This window comes from Coenobita brevimanus, chromosome 92 (assembly GCF_032717465.1).
Source record: "Coenobita brevimanus isolate Jiangsu-jjx chromosome 92, ASM3271746v2, whole genome shotgun sequence".
Lineage (NCBI taxonomy): Eukaryota > Metazoa > Arthropoda > Malacostraca > Decapoda > Coenobitidae > Coenobita > Coenobita brevimanus.
In genome coordinates, this window is record NC_137045.1 from 34,694,145 (window position 1) to 34,711,547 (window position 17,403).

Below are 17,403 nucleotides of genomic sequence, written 5' to 3' on the forward strand. Positions count from 1 at the left end.
ATGGAAGTTAAGAAGTCACTGCATGATAGTATTGTGATCCCTACCCTGACGTATGGAAGCGAGGCATGGACCTTGCAAGAGGGGGACAAGTCAAGAGTGAGAGCAGTGGAAATGAGTTACTTGAGAGGAGCATGTGGAGTGACGTGGAGGGACAGGTTGACGAATGAAGAAGTGAAGGAACGCTATGGGGTGGATGTGGATGTGGTTGAGAAGATTAGGAGAAATACACTGAGGTGGTTTGGACATGTGAAGAGAATGGAGAATGAAAGACTGACTAAGAGGGTGTATGTAGGTGAGGTGGAGGGAGGAAGAAGGAGAGGTAGACCGAGGATGAGGTGGAGGGATGGAGTTGAGAGGTATATGAGGGAGGGGGGGTGAGTTGGGGGGAGGGTAGTCAAATGGTGGGTGACAGAGCGACTTGGAGGCGTTTTGTCTGCGGCCACCCTTTGCGGGATTAAGGCGTCGGGCTATAGATAGATAGATAGATAGATAGAGATTCAACCTTTTGCGTCGACTATTACGGCTGCTTGCACATGCCATCATGTCCATCTCCCAGCATAAATTACTACTTTACTTCTTTTTGGTCAAGCCGTGAAAGCTTTCATGTTGTTTCTTACATTTCTTGAGGATAATATTGGCCGTATCCAGTCCAAATCAGAGAAACTCAAGCCGGCGTCAAGTAGATCATTTGAGCTGTGAATCAGGTCGGGACAGGTTAATTTTGCCAATCGCGAGTTTCGCGTTACAAGAAAGATGAAAATATCGACATTTATATTATTAATTTCAGCATAAACTGAGTTTAAAACAGATCGTTCGTGAGAAAATTACCTTGACATAATACCAAGAACTTAAAATCGTACTCTGGTTTGGCTGAAAAAAAAAAAAAAACAGCAATTTCTCAAACACTATTAAAAGAGTGGACGGTAGTTCAAAGCATACTTTCGATATTTACGGCTACCGGTAAGTCAAAACATACCATTACTCAAAGTGCTTGATATTATGTAAAAGCTATTTTCACACGTTATTTTTCTACTTCACGCGCAATTTACGATAATACTAAGAGAATTATTGTCACTGAATATTCATCGTTCTTTCTCGTGTCCCAAACCTGCGTTTTTATTTTAATATTATTTTTCTTTTTTTGTGTGTCCGACTCTTGGCATTGAAGTCACAGCCTGCTCCCAAGATCCAGTAGTTCTCCTATGTACCATACATCTCCACATGTCACTACTTCGGCACTAACACCCACCGTCCACACTGAATATATGATAAGGGTGTCTCATACAAGACTGGTATACTGGTATTAGCAGGAGTATTTTTACATGTCGGCAGGTCTTCTTGTAAAACAGTAATGTCTGCTATATGAAATTCAAATCCTTAAACTGTTCCCTGCCCCAGCGGGGATTCGAACCTGGGTCCATTAGGACTGCAGACCACCTCTCTTCCAATTCAGCCACCACCTTCCACAATTCAGGGTGATAAAGGTCCACGTAGGTCCACCCAGGTCTCTCTTTTCAACCCAGGACACATGAAATCCACTGTCATCCATGAAAATGAACTTCGCCCCTTCAGTTTTATGACGCAGTTCTTCATATAATTCTTGTTAATACCAGATTTTCATTTTTATCTGGTACACACCTCGAGGAGCGGATGTGTCAGCGAAGGCTTTAACTTCCGTAGGTCGTAAGGTCTCTCTGTGGCTAAATAAATTGTTATGGTTAGAGCAATAGCATTTACAAAGGATGGTGGAACAGGCGCACTAAGTACTGTCACTATACCCTTTTCACTCTAACATGACCTAAAATTGCCATCTCACCATCTTGACTGCTGAGTTATAGCATGAGAATAACACTAGAATATTATGCTAGTCATATTGAAGTGCTGTGACAAAGATGTAGAGCCACAGCATTATCTTATTCTGCCAATAATCATCGTGAAACAAGCAACAACAGGGCAAAAAACAAGGCCAGGTTAGAGTAAAAGGAGAATAGCAAAAGTTCTGGAACAAAACCCTCAAGTGCTGCATTCTGCCCTCCATATTCCCCATTCCTTCCTTCCAGTCAGGTAGTGTCATTCCTTCTCTAACTCTGTCATTGTGTGCTTTATATTGCTTGAACACAGCAAATAATTCTGAACTAAAACCTCCCATTGCCAAAATCAGCCAGGAAGTTCCGTGACAGGACAGCCGTTGAAAATAAGGTCAATATGGTAACGTGTTAGTGATGAAAAGTTTATGTCAGAGGTTTATCTAAATAATTCTGTGTGTGTGTGTGTGTGTGTGTGTGTGTAAAGGTGTTGGATAGTGGTTGGTGCAGGGTCAGACAGTGGGCAGTAAAACCTATGAGGATTTATGTTTCAAGTTACATGACATCCTGGTAATAGAGAACAGTAACAACGTCAACAAAAAAAGAGCAACAACACCGACGACGACAACAGCAAGGAAACTACCACCACTACCAACAACAACAACAAGACTATCACCACCACCAACAACAAGACCACCACCACCAACAACAACAACAAGACCACCACCACCACCACCAACAACAACAGCATGACCGCCACCACAACCACCAACAACAACAAGACCACCACCACCACCACTACAACAACAAGACCGCCACCACAACCACCAACAACAACAAGACCACCACTACAAACGACAACAAGCCCATGACCACCACAACTACATCAGTAACATCAACAACTACAGGATCATCATCACAAACCTTAACAATTCCTCTGCCGTTGTTCTTGTTATAACAACGGCGGAGAAATTATTAAGCATTGTGATGACTCTTGGCCATATTAATAAAGGCTGTGACTGAGGATCCTATGGTTAACCTTCAAATCGCAAGGTGAACCACGCAACCCTTATTGTTGACAGTCATGTACGACACACCTGTGGTTTTGTAATGTGGCCAGTCTGCATCCCATATTTCAGAATGCAGTCAGTCACCATATAGGAAGGCCAAATTCGTTCCATCATCTTCACGTACTGCAATAAATATCGTCAGAAATTTGGAGTCAGTATCCGACTTGGCGATTTCGGGTTTAAGCATACGGCCTGCAACTCCGAAAATTCGAAAAAAAAAAAATCTCTTAATTTGAAAACAAAATACATGAAAATCACATTATTGATACAAAGGTATTAATTTCACACTTATATTAATATCCTCTTATACGCTATTTGTGCTGAGTATGGCGATGTTGGAAAGATTCATGTAGCAGGAAAAAGGGCAATTAGGTGTAATAAAGAAACGAAAATCGCTTAGGAAAGGATGTTAGGGAGCTTCCTCAACCGACAAGAATACGGGGCCGAGCTATCAAGGAAAGACGTGACTGCTGTTCGGAAATTGAAAAAGAAAAGTTCCACGCGACAGAACGGAAAATGCACCAAACAAAAGGTGATCGTTCGGTGAGCCTAACATCGTCCCACGCTCAATTTGCTGCCACTGTCAATAGCCGAGTTGAATGGTAACTTTTGCAGGTTGGTCTGTCCAGTGGTGTCCTGGGTTCGTATATTCGTACACACACACACACACACACACACACACACACACACATATATATATATATATATATATATATATATATATATATATATATATATATATATATATATATATATATATATATATATAGTAATACTTCACCATACTTCATGGTCACTGACACCACTAAACCAAAAAACAAACACCACCAAGGGCATGGTCATAAATGTCGCATCACTCCATTGTTATAATCAGCATCCCACCATACAGTCGTATACACAATGTTACGTTGTCATAAAAATCGCCACTTCACATGGTCATAAACACAATCACACTACATGTTCGTAAGTACCACCGCAGTACATTTTTATAAGCACCAACACTTCCACACTGTGCTAAGTACAAGCTCAGGTTCATAAAATTTATTTCACAATCATTAAACATCAGTCATAATCAGGACATGCTCGATGTAATCTCTTTTCATGTGGGAGATTTCATCTTCAGTAGGAAAAACGAACCAAATAAACGTTTTCAAGGTTCAGAAGCATCATTATTGTGTGTCTCATAAAACGAAACCTTCCTGGTTGAAGAAAGAAAAATCAGGCGTGCAAGAGAGAAAGGGAACTGTCATGTACGGACGTAGCTGGTGACTGGCATCTGAATCTGTTGTAGTTTCAAAATCTAAGTAAAAACAAAGGTGGTGAGGAATAGACGTGTGATGACTGGGAAGTGGAAACCAGTCCTGATAATCGTGCAACTTTCTAATCCTTTAACTCTGAAAAACTGGTGTCTGGTCGACCCTTTGGTATCACAGTCCTTGAGATCTATATCTTCCTCTCAAGACGACCAGAACAAAGAAGACAGGGACTGGAGAAGTGGCAACGCGGGACACAGGAGGAAAGAAACCTATTTCATACTGGTACAAGAGAAAAAACATGTTTCAGATGTTGAAGCAGAAACAACATGAGGATTAAATATAAACCAAAGGTTCATCGTGACACTGATTTAGGCAGGCCAATCGTTGCTTTTCCTTTGCGTCCTCCTGTCCCCTTTAGAAACTGCTTATGCTCCCTAGGGGACGCGCCCCACGGGTTGAGAACCACTGGCCTACACTAACACCTTCAGGGCTACATCTCCTCTCTCGGTTAAGTTAATGATAATTTGGTGGCAGGAAAAATTTGCCATTACTTAGCCCAGATTTACATCCTTTTCGTAACACCTCTTCACGACTAGCGAATCTATTGCTATACTTCAGTATTCAGGATGGAGAGATAGCAAATGCTGACCAAGATAAATTATAAAGAGGATAATAATGCGGAATTATTATTATTTTTTTTTTACAACACATTATTACTATGTCTAGAGTATATGATTGAAAGTTAGAATTTTCTAACTGTAAAAGTTAGATACTTGTACTGTATAGCCTTTCCATGCCAATTTGCTGGTAGAGTCCCCTCCCAGAATTGATAAAATCGCTTGATCGTGGCTTGAAAAAAAAAAAAAAAAAAAAAATATATATATATATATTTATATATATATATATATATATATATAGATATATATATATATATATATATATATATATATATATATATATTTATATATAGCTTAGCCACTTGGCGGACATACATAGGTTGTACAGTCCCCACTTCAGTCGGGATAGGCCGGTCCTGCAGTGGATACTCAACGCCTGATGATGATGATGATGAACTATCTATCTATCTATTTATCTATTTTTTATCTATCTATCTATCTATCTATCTATCTATATATATATATATATATATATATATATATATATATATACACAGTATATATACATATATATATATATATATATATATATATATATATATATATATATATATATATATATATATATATATATATATATATATATATATATATATATATATATATATATATATATATATATATATATATATATATATATATATATATATATATATATATATATATATATATATATATATATATATATATATATATATATATATATATATATATATATATATATATATATATATATATATATATATCATCATCAGGACCTCCCTTCCCACCCAAGGGCAGGGTGAGGAGTAGGAATGTCCAGACAGCCCAAAATTGCTCAGTCCAATGGGCCACGCTTCCATTCACTCATCATTCAAGCCCCCGGAATCCTGGCTCTATCGGATACGCCAAAAACATTCACCACGTTCTGTAGCTTCACATAATCGTATCCGACAAAGTCAATCCAGACGCTGCCACGCTAAAAAGAGGTGGCAAAAATCCCTGATCATGTACATCTCACAAAATTCATCCAGCCAGCTCGATCTCCTGTCAGTTTCCTAGCCTCTCCGACTTCCAAACCTCTCTTCCTCACACATTCATCCACCATATCTCTCCATCTTCTCCTTGGCCTACATCACCTCCTCCCTCCTTCGAATTCGCTCAGATATACCTTCTTCACCACTCTATTCTTATCCATTCCCTCCACATGACCATACCATCTCAGTACACTCTCTTCAATTCTTGTGTCCACTTCCTCACTCCGCATTTTTCACGAATCACATTATTTCGTATCCTATCCACCCTCTGTACTCCACATACATTCCTCAGCACTCCCATCTCCACTGCTCTTACTCTTGACTTTTCATTTTCATGCCACACCATAGTCTCACATCCATATGTTAAAGTTGGCACTAACACTCCTTCATGTAAGCCTCGTGCAGCTGCAACACTCAAGCCTCTGTGTCTTATCAAGGCCTTCATTGCACCAGCTACTTTTCTTCCTTGTGTCACTCTACTTTCAACTTCTTTTGCACATCTTCCTCTCTTTTCCATCACTGTACCCAGGTATTTGAACTCACTCACCAATTCCAGTCTCTCTCCATTCACTGTTACATTGCAGTGGGAGTCACCTTCTCTCTCAATAACCATCACTTTACTCTTTTCTACATTACTCTCAAGGAACGACGCTCACAGACATCAGCAAAGCTCTGCACTAGCCTACCAAGTTCTTGTCCGGTACCCACAAGCAGTACTGCATCAACAGCATACAAATTTGAGATATTCCATCCATCACCATTCATTACAAAATGCCATCCATCTCTCCATTACTCGTGTTCTCACTTCTCTCATCACCCCATCCATAAATACATTGAACAACCATGGGGACATCACACAACCTTGTCGCACGCCCACTCCAATCGTGAACCATCCACTTAGATGCCCATTAACCCTGACACATGCTTCACTACCATCATAAAAACTCTTGACGGCACCTAACAGCTTACCTTCTACACCGTACATGCGCAAAACTTTCCACAATCCTTCTCTGTCCACTTTGTCATATGCTTTTTCCAGATCCATGAATGCCATAAACACCTTATGGTCCTTCTCACAAGCCTTCTCTACTATCTGTCTCACTGCAAATATTTGGTCCACACATCCTCTGCCACTCCTAAAGCCATCCTGTTCATCACTCACTAGGACTTCTGATATCTCTCTTACTCTCTCTCTCTCGAAATAAATAAATAAATAAATATATATATATATATATATATATATATATATATATATATATATATATATATATATATATATATATATATATATATATATATAAGAATGGCACAATTATATATTTTACATGTTGGGAAAAAAATCACGACTACCGACATAATCATCTCTCTAACCCAAAACCATCCACCATAACCACCTGTCTAATCCCGTACCATCCACCATAACCACCTGTCTAATCCTGTACCATCCACCATAACCACCTGCCTAATCCTGTACCATCCACCATAACCACCTGTCTAATCCTGTACCATCCACCATAACCACCTGTCTAATCCTGTACCATCCACCATAACCATCTGTCTAATCCAATACCATCCACCATAACCACCTGTCTAATCCTGTACCATCCACCATAACCACCTGTCTAATACTGTACCATCCACCATAACCACCTGTCTAATCCTGGACCATCCACCATAATCATCTGTCTAATCCAATACCATCCACCATAACCATCTGCCAAATCAAATACCATCTGCCATTATCATCTGTCTAAAAATCCAGTACCATCCACTATAACCGTCTGTCAAATCCAGTACCATCCACCACAACCATCTGACTACTCCAGTACCATCCACCATAACCATCTGCCTAATCCAATAGCAATTTTAGCGCAAGACTGAAATCTTTTTAATGGTGGAAGTGCTGGATGAGTTTTGACATTTCTCATTTAGTATCAGCAATATTATACAGTGAGGAAAAAGTTGGTGTTTACAATACTGGTTCTGTCGTACGTTATTCTGGCAAAAAGCAAAGATCTAAAAAAAAAAAAAAAAAGTAAGGTGAAGAAGAAGATGATGATGATGATGATGATGATGTTGAAGAAGAAGAAGAAGAGGAGGACGAGAAAGAGGAGGAGGAATAATAATAAGAAGAGGAAGAGGATGAATAGGGAGAGGAATATGTAAATGAGGATGAAAAGGAGGAGGAGGAGGAGGAGTAGGAGGAGGAGGAAGAGAAGATGAAAGATGAGGAAGAAGAAGAAAAAGAAGAAGAAGAAGAAGAAGAAGAGGAAGAAGAAAATGAGTTAATAATAATAATAATAATTCATCATTCATTCATCATCCAATCCTACGCTGCCCCATGAGAAGCGTAGGAGCCCCGGGCTAGGCAGGTTGGTCCTGACATTTAAGATGAGAGTGACCAACCTCACCCATCTCTGAGTGGCAGTACGTCAGCAATCAACCCCAACCATCCCTTGAATATAAACCACAAAGGCTTAATCCGATTGGAGCGCCATAGTTACCCACTAAACCACCAGGCGCCAAAATTTGGTATTATGGTTACCACCCAGCATAGTAAATGGTTTCCTGGTGTACAGGAACCCATTTGGCTTGTCACTCAGTGTACAGTCACTCACAGGCAGCACGAAGAGGAAAGAATGCAGGAAAGAAAGACAGAAGAGGGAGTGTAAAGGCACCCATAGGCAGAAGGACGAGGAAAGAATGAAGGAAAGACAAAAGAGAATAGAAGAAAAGAAGGAAGGAGGAGAGAAAAGGGCAGACACCCGAGAGCAGCACTACATCGAGTGAGTGGATGGTGAGCGCTCCCATCTACCACTACCACTACTACTACTACTAACAACAACAACAACAACAATAATCAGGCATTCTATTATCGCTTATTAACTACATAAGGGTCATTGAGCCAGATCAGCAATTTTTACCAGGTCAATATCTTCGCCTAGAACACGACGCACAACCATCTAATTTCCATCCAGCTCCCTAACTGTACCGCTTGGTGAACAGGGACATAGAGGAAACAGACTTTAATCAAGAGTGTGGCTGGACCCCAGAATCGAACACCATTTTATTTTTTTCCGTCTCTCTCTCTCTCTCTCTCTCTCTCTCTCTCTCTCTCTCTCTCTCTCTCTCTCTCTCTCTCTCTCTCTCTCTCTCTCTCTCTCGTTGGACGGTTCAGGTGCTATTACACAACTTGTAGTTTTCTCTCCCAGTTAAAAAAAAAAAAAAAAAAAAAATAGCGATGCCCCTAGTAAAGAATCTGATCACAAGATAGACTCTAATGGACTCAGAAAGTGCATACCTCCACCAAAGCTAATAAGATTCATGATTTACTGCTGCATTTTCTGTTTCCTACTAGACAAATACTTTCACGGTCTCAAATAATCACTTCATCATACGGTCTTGATTTACAGTGTTACACAATCACTGAGAGTGCATACCTCAGTCAATGCCAATATTTTTTTTAAATTTATTCCTGCATCTGAATCTGAATCCATCTCAAAATCTAATCAACTGTTCCTTGACCCACTGCCCACCTACCCACCACATATCATTAAAATCCAATTACAAACTTCTTAAAAGCGTTATGGTCGTGCCGGGCCGTGCCGGGCCGTGCCGGGCCTGGTTGGTCCGTTCATATGTGAGAAAATGCCACTACTTGACGAGAGACTCGCGAGGGCTTCGCCCTCGCCCATGACAACCCCAGGCTTATAAGTGAAGCTATCCTCCTGCTGCAGTCCACCATCCTTCTTTCAGTGGTTAGGGAACGGGGTTTAGGGACGATTAATAGAACAGTCAACAGAGCAGCCAGGTCATATCAATACCACTACGCGAAGGCGTCCCTCTCCACCACCACTACCTGAAGCACGAGTGAAAATACAACACAAAACGACAGAAGCTGGTGACGGAACCCTTAAAAGAGAAAATAGAATGAAATAAAGAACGAGGAGGTAAAGTTGTAACGACTGTCAGAAAAGTTTTAGGATGAGAGAGAGAGAGAGAGAGAGAGAGAGAGAGAGAGAGAGAGAGAGAGAGAGAGAGAGAGAGAGAGAGATGGGGTTGCTGTGTTTGGGAGAAACGGAGGAAAATACGCACAGAGGAACCGGTGCTTGTAGACACACACACACACACACACACACACACACACACACACACACACACACACACACACACACACACAGTTGGGGGTCTCGTGCGTGTTTGTGTGTGCCCGGTCTCTTCTTGCTGCAATATTCTCTCCCTCGAACATTTACTCCTTTTACACACACACACACACACACACACACACACACACACACACACACACACACACACACACACACTTTCGTACCCATCGTGTGTGTGTGTGTGTTTGTGTGTGTGTGTGGGCGTGTGTGTGTGTGTGTGTGTGTGTGTGTGTGTTAGGAAAGTGGAGGAAATTCGAGAGATAGAGAGAATGAAAAAAACGCAAGTAAAATAAAAACATGAAATAAATATTACAAAAAGCAGAGAGAGGTATAAAATGATGTGAAAAGGGAGTACATGGCCAAAGAGAAGAAATGATGAAAGAAAAAGTTGAGAAGACATAAAGAGAGTCCAAGAAATATATCATGGAATGAGAGAGAATAAAGAGAACTTGTAGAAAGAGAGGCGAGAGAATGGAAGTGTGAGTGAAAGAGAGAGGGGAAGGAGGAAGAAGGCGTGAAAGGGCAGAAGAGGCTTATGGAAAAATAAATTCAGGGAGAGAGTATGGGCCGGGAAGGAAACGAAAATATTTGTGTGAAGAACTGGAGAGAGAGAGAGAGAGAGAGAGAGAGAGAGAGAGAGAGAGAGAGAGAGAGAGAGAGAGAGAGAGAGAGAATGTTTCGGTATAACAAAAAGCCTTAAATTACCATACCTGACCAGAAATGAGTCAGTAAAATATATATTCATTTCATATTTTCCCAGTTTTTCAAGAGAATCTGCACCATCTCATGTTATATTCAGATCCCCAATTGAGTTCTGAGCTACAAGGAAATTCAAAATATCAACAGTGATAATTTTCTTAGTATCAGCATAATTCGCGTCTAAATTACAAAACCATAGTGTGATAATTGCTCTGAAATTATATCAAGTACTTGTTAAGCAGTGCCATGTTTCGATTTAGCAGTAAAGAAGGAAAATGATAAGCAATTTTTCAAAGGCTGTGATAAGATGGGCGGTAATCGATACTGTATTTTCCATATTTACGACAAAATAGAAGGATAACATTGATCAGCACTCACTTGATACTATGTTGAAGCATTTCCCATACGTTATCATTTTGTTTTAAAAGCGCCTTGTGGTAATACTACGAATATTGTTAATGTCGATATTTTAAGCTTCCTTGTATCTCAGAAGTTGCAAGTGGCCAAGAAAGCTAGATAAACGAGTGATAAGAGGGAAAAACTCTAAGAAGGTGACCGGCTCGAGAGTCATATTCGGGTTTATGCCGTTGAGAACTGGTCTTGCTACCCAATGAAGCTTTTTTTATTATACGTATTTTCTTTAACTTGGCCCAGATTGTCATTTCTCCATTTTGATTGCTGACTTTTTAACGAGAGATTAGCAAGAAAATATGATGCTAGTCACGAAGAAGTAGAATGGAAAGGATATAGTTTCGCCGCATTGCCTTTTTCTGCCACTGAGCTACATGAGGGAAGGTACAAAAGGACGAAAACCTGGGCCAGTGTGAGGTAAAAAGGTTAGAATGAATGAATGTGTTACACGGGGCATTTCATTGGAGTTCTGGTGAGGGACGCCTTCTCGTGGTCGCACGGATAGAGTTGGGCGTCTCTCCTGCTAAGAACGTGTCTCAGCTCCTTCCCTATCCTCTGTAGGGAGAATGGTGGACTGAAGGAGGAGGGAGCTCTCTGCCTGCAGTTTGCTGGATTCACATTCAGATGAGCCTGAGGTAACATTTCACCAAGCACTTTGTCAAGCTATATTTCCTCAATTTTTTGTTCTTAATCCTCCCCACACAATCTACTATATATATTTTTTCTCGAACTCGGTCTAAAATTTTTACCTTTCCGATTTTGATGCTTAGTTGTTATAAAATATTAGATATGGTGCTGGTCGCGAGAGGAGTGCAATGAATGTCGAGCAGTTTTGTTATCATGCCACTAGGCTGCGTGAAATAAGCTACCAAAGGACGAATATCTGGGCCAGGATAAGGAAAAACGACGATAGTGAGAGGTAACGGTTGGATGATAAAGGTCGAAATATGAACGAAAAGTGAAGTAGAATTGAAAGTAAAGCAAAAGGAGAGAATGAGACGAAACTAGGGTGCAATCTAAACATTAGTTAGGAATACGGATGTTGTAGATGACCCATTGCGACAAGTGGCTATGTTAGGTGGGAAAAAGGGACAGGTTAGAGTTTGAATTCTGTATTTTCTCTCACGTTCCCAGCTACACAGAACACCTCCACACACACATGAAGATGGGTTATGTGTAGCCCTAAGCGTTAGAGAAAAAAGACTTCAAATTCTAACCTGTCTCTCTCCCACTCAGCATTCCCATTACGGATGTTGATGCTGGTGTGGTTGTTTCGGCTGCTTCTGTTGTTTTATATCCCACGGCTAACTGCACGCCAAAACAGTGGACAGTAAAACTCTGGACTCTTCATCAGGGCTCTCCCATCGATCTTTTATTGGGTGTATATTGATGAACTGTGTATGTTATGAGCGTGTGCTGTTTCGTGAGGGACTACCTTAGAGAGAGAGAGAGAGAGAGAGAGCGAGAGCGAGAGAGAGAGAGAGAGAGAGAGATGAATGAGACTAAAGTGTTATGGTGGGAGAGACTGCTTTACAGCCTGGAATGTTTTTTGCTGTAAGAGCGAGATGGAGAGGTATGTAAGTGTGTTGTAGTGTGATGAGCTGGAGTACGGTGAGAGCAGAGTGTGTTGTGCGAATGAGATGACTGAAATGAGTGTGTTGTTGTGCAAGGGGCTGCGTCATAGTGAAGGCTGATTCTGTTGTGAGGATGAGGTGCATGAAATGAGCAGGTGTTGTGTGAGGGGCTGCAAGACTGAAAAGTGTGTGTGTTGCGAGTGTGAGAGCATGAGGCGGGTTGTGGTTTGAGAGGCCCTACTGCGCTTGAGGGAGACTGGATTCTTTGAGAGTCGTATGTTGTGTTCGAACTGCTAGTAAGTCTCCCTTAGCTGTCACCTCTCACAGATCTTTTTTCTCTACCTACGCCTCTCTCATTCTTACACCTTTCGCTCTTCCCCTCACTTCTCGCATCCCCATTTCTTTTTCTTTACGCCCAAACCTCTCTCTCTCTCTCTCTCTCTCTCTCTCATTTTTGCTTCTCTCCTTCCCATTAACCTTTCCAGTGTTACGCTCTTCCCTGCTTTCTCACCACTCTTACCCCTAACACTTCCTCTTCCTCCTCCTCCTCTTCCTCCTTCTCCTCCCCTTCCTCCTCCTCCTCCTCCTCCTCTTCTTCTTCTTCCTCCTCCTCCTCCTCCTCCTCCTTCCAAGCCTTACAACATTAACCCTTTCCCTTCCTCCTCTCGTCATTGCCTGTGTCCCATTCCTCCACCTCTCTCACCCACTTCCTCACCACTCTTACCCCTAACACTTCCTCCTCCTCCTCCTCCTCCTCCTCCTCTTCTTCTTCTTCTTCCTCCTCCTCCTCCTCCTCCTCCCAAGCCTCACAACATAATCCCTTTCCCTTTCCTCCTCTCATCCTTGCCTGTGTCCCATTCCCTCACCTCGCTCACCCACTTCCTCCTTCTGCAACCACCACTTCTCATTTGCATCTCATGTTTGCCTCTTTCCTTGCGTTCCTCCCCTATTTTCCTCTTGCAGATATTCTTCCTTCCCCTTATCGTTCTTTTACCTCGTTCTTTCATCTCTCCTCTTCCCTTCAGGTCTTCATATCTTTCATTTCCATCTTCGTTCACCTTCTCTCTCTCTCTCTCTCTCTTTCTCTCTCTCTCTCTCTCCTTCTCACCTCACTTTCTCCACTCCCTCTTCAATTTTCTTCTCTCCCCCTCCCAGTAACCCATACTATCTCTCCCCTCTCACTTCCTCCATTTCTCCGTTTCCCTCCACCCCTTCTTATCTCTTCTCCCTTCTTTCCTCTATTGCCCACCCTAATCCCTTTTATCTCTCTCTGCCCATTCTCGCTTCTTATCTGTTCCTCACCCCCCCCCTCTCCCTCTCTCTCTCCCTCCTGTTTTCTCTCGTCTCACTCCTTGTTTCCTGCCTCAAACATCAGACATCCTTGTAACTCCTCTTATGTCTCCTCTTCAGTGTTTGTAATGTAAATCGAGAGCTATTTGCCATTTCCAGGTCGTCCCGAAAGGAATATAATGAGTAGATGGCTGGAGACACAAGACTGGATTATACACCAAAAGGTTTGCTATGACTCACGTCTCGAAATCTGTTGATTTCATACTTAATAAAACCTGAAGATTGGATTGTGTGTATATATATATATATATATATATATATATATATATATATATATATATATATATATATATATATATAAACCTTTTCTGAATTAAGTGGTTAGAAACAGTATGTAATAAACATAATTCCAGTAATTCCTTTATAACTATTGCCACTTTCTCTTATTTTTGCCTTAATCAGCAAATTATTCAGTGTAATCCCTGAAATACACCGGCATATTTTCCTGGTGTATTCTGACTGGCTTCAGACGCTTTCTTTCAGCTTGGTAGTGCCCCCCAGTAGTGACTGAGCCAGTGAAGGCTTTGTGTCACCCCTCGATTTAGAAAAATTTTATAACCAAGATAAACTGACACTGGTAAAAGAAGAATATGAATTAGAATAAGAAGAATAAGGATAAAAATTAATAATAATAATAATAATAATAATAATAATAATAATAATAATAATAAGAAGAAGAAGAAGAAGAAGAAGAAGAAGTAGAAGAAGAAGAAGAAAAAGAAAAAGAAGAAAAAGAAAAAGATGATGAAGAGGAAGACAGATGAAGAAGAACGGAAGAAGAAAAGAAGAAAAAAAAAAAACTCAAAAGTAATGACTTTGTGCTTATGCCTCAAATTTCAAAGTGGAATGCAGGCTTGTATTTTTGACGGCCAATAAGGTGACACACAAAATTAATAGGTAAGGCCAGCTTGCATCCCACATAATACAGTAGGGTCAGCCATAGCACTGAAAGGCCAGACATGCTCCATCTTCTACACCTTCTTCAGAAACTATTGGAAACAAGAAGCGGTGCCAAGGCACAGCAAACCCGTCCTCGGCAATCACTGCAGTGCTGACATATAAACACAACAGGATATGAAGTCAATGATGTCACATATCAAATTTGGAGTAAATCGGCTGAAAATTGACGATTTGATGCCCATTTGAAATTTAATGCCAGACCCACCTGACACTGACCTCCCACTGCTAACTGGGGGATGAACCCCTGATGTAATGAGGCATGTTACAGGAAGCAGATGTAAAAGATGCACCTGTATGTTTTGATTTCATGTCGATATAATGAATTTGAAAGGAGTTATGGCGAAAAAACAACTTTTTTACATTTTTTTGGCCTAAAGCCTTGGCCTTGGCCCAGTTTGGATCAGAATTTAATCAGATGATGGGAAGGTCAGACCGTCATCCCTGGAATTTTTTTCAAAATTGCACCAGTAGTTCTCGCATAAAGTTAACAGAGAGACAGACAAACAAGCAAATAAACAGACAGACAAACCGAGTGAAAGCAATACCCATTCCCGAGCCCCACCGGGGCTGGGACGGGTAAAAATGAGGAAGTTGTATTCTACCTTGCGATTCAGGGCATACTACCTTAAGTATGGAATCACAGAGGAGTCAGGATCGAACGTTGCCCTGGATCGAAAAGTGTCTAATGGAAGAATGAACGGGCCTTGTTTTGCTGACATGTTAAGCATGCCTGTACGAAACAGTGAGTATTCTAGTTATCACCCCCAAATTTACATTCCCAAGGATGCTCTGAGAGAGGCTGGTTTCGACTACATATCCGAGATGAAGGCCAGCATGAGTGTTACCTTCAAACAGGATAGCAAATTTCCAGGGGTCAAATTCATACCAATTCCTATCTCAGCGTAGTCGGGTCGAGATTGTGTTCTCTTCGCCGATACCGTTGCTGTTACCGTTATACAGTAAGGCAGAGTCAGAACAGTTCTCGTCTTCAGGGACAAAGAAATCAAAACAAGAATTTCTGTGGATGTAAGACGGCGTGAGGTCACATCTACTATTCTCGTCTTGGCTGTGGTGTTTCGTGTGCCCCAGAGAGAGTGGACCCAACACCTGGTGCAGGGACTCGGACGGAAAGCTGGCAGAAACAAGACCAGGACAACCCGGTCTTGTATTTAGGTTTTTGTCACCTTTGGAGATTACACGGGCGGGCGCTTTTGTTTCACACTACCATAAATCTTTCAAAGTTCCCACAGACATGTCAAAGTCGTTTCTAGCAAAATCATCACATTGAACTTAAATTAAATAGCCACAACATGTAATAGGAATGGATATTAGCAGCCAAATAGTTACGCAGAAAGGTATGTTGTGCCATATGATATGCTATGGTGGATGACTAAGACTCAGGGAAGCAAATGTCTGGGGTATACATAGAATTGGGAGCCCCCCCCCAAAAAAAAAAAAAAAAGTAATATAGTGTGTGTAGTGTAAATTCATGGTGTATGGAAAGTGTAGATTATACTGACTCAAATACATAACGAGCAACTAACAGCAATCGCAGAATTACTTGTATTTCAGGAGCTTTGGCCAGGTTAACTGAGTGACCAAAATTATGCTTGGCAGTGTGACAGGAAAGGCTGTGTTATATCGTGATGTACATAATTCCTCGTCCAGTCAGTTAGTTACATTATTTGGCTGTGTCAAGATCAAAGTTTTTAATACAATGACGTATCTCTTTTTCTCTACCGTTGCTACTTCCAAAGGAATCCACACGGCTTTGCAAAAATTTTCATCTGGGGTAGTAAGACAGTTGTTATCAACACCCCCATACCTAAACCTGAAAAAAAAAAAAAAAAATATATATATATATATATATATATATATATATATATATATATATATATATCTTGAATAAAAGCATAAGGTGTAGCCTGAGGGAAAAAAGAAAAAAAGACTGTCGCACCGCAGGAAATATATAAAAGGGTGATTCAGTCCTCTTCAACTCCAGAATAATTTCAGTTTTATTAATGAACTGATTTAAGTGAACCTCGGCACTTGCAGTCTTCAGTTTATGACAATTTATCCACGATTACACTAAATTTTGAAATCGGTCTCCTTCAGAGTTTAAAAATAATAAAAATGGCGTTCTAAACTATACTCTTTTTACTCTAACTTGGCCTAAAATTGCTATATCTGTACCTTGAATGCTTTATAGCAATAGATTATCTCTAGAATAAGGTACTAGTCACGAAGCAGTGCTGTGAAGAGAACGTAGAGCCATAGCATTGTCTTTTCCTGCCACTAAGCTCCGGGATATAAGCTATAAAATGAAAACAATCTGAGCCAAGTTAAGGTGAAAGGACTACATTGAATTATTGGTGTAATTTATCCACTGTTATGGCTGACTTCTCCTTAAAAGCATTTT

At 40.7% G+C, this 17,403-nt stretch overlaps 1 protein-coding gene across 1 annotated transcript in view; it reads right to left on the minus strand.

Annotated features, from left to right (window-relative positions):
• LOC145412193 (uncharacterized) overlaps nucleotides 1–17,403 on the minus strand; it is a 75,387-nt gene that overhangs the window by 20,475 nt on the left and 37,509 nt on the right. The window lies entirely within an intron of this gene.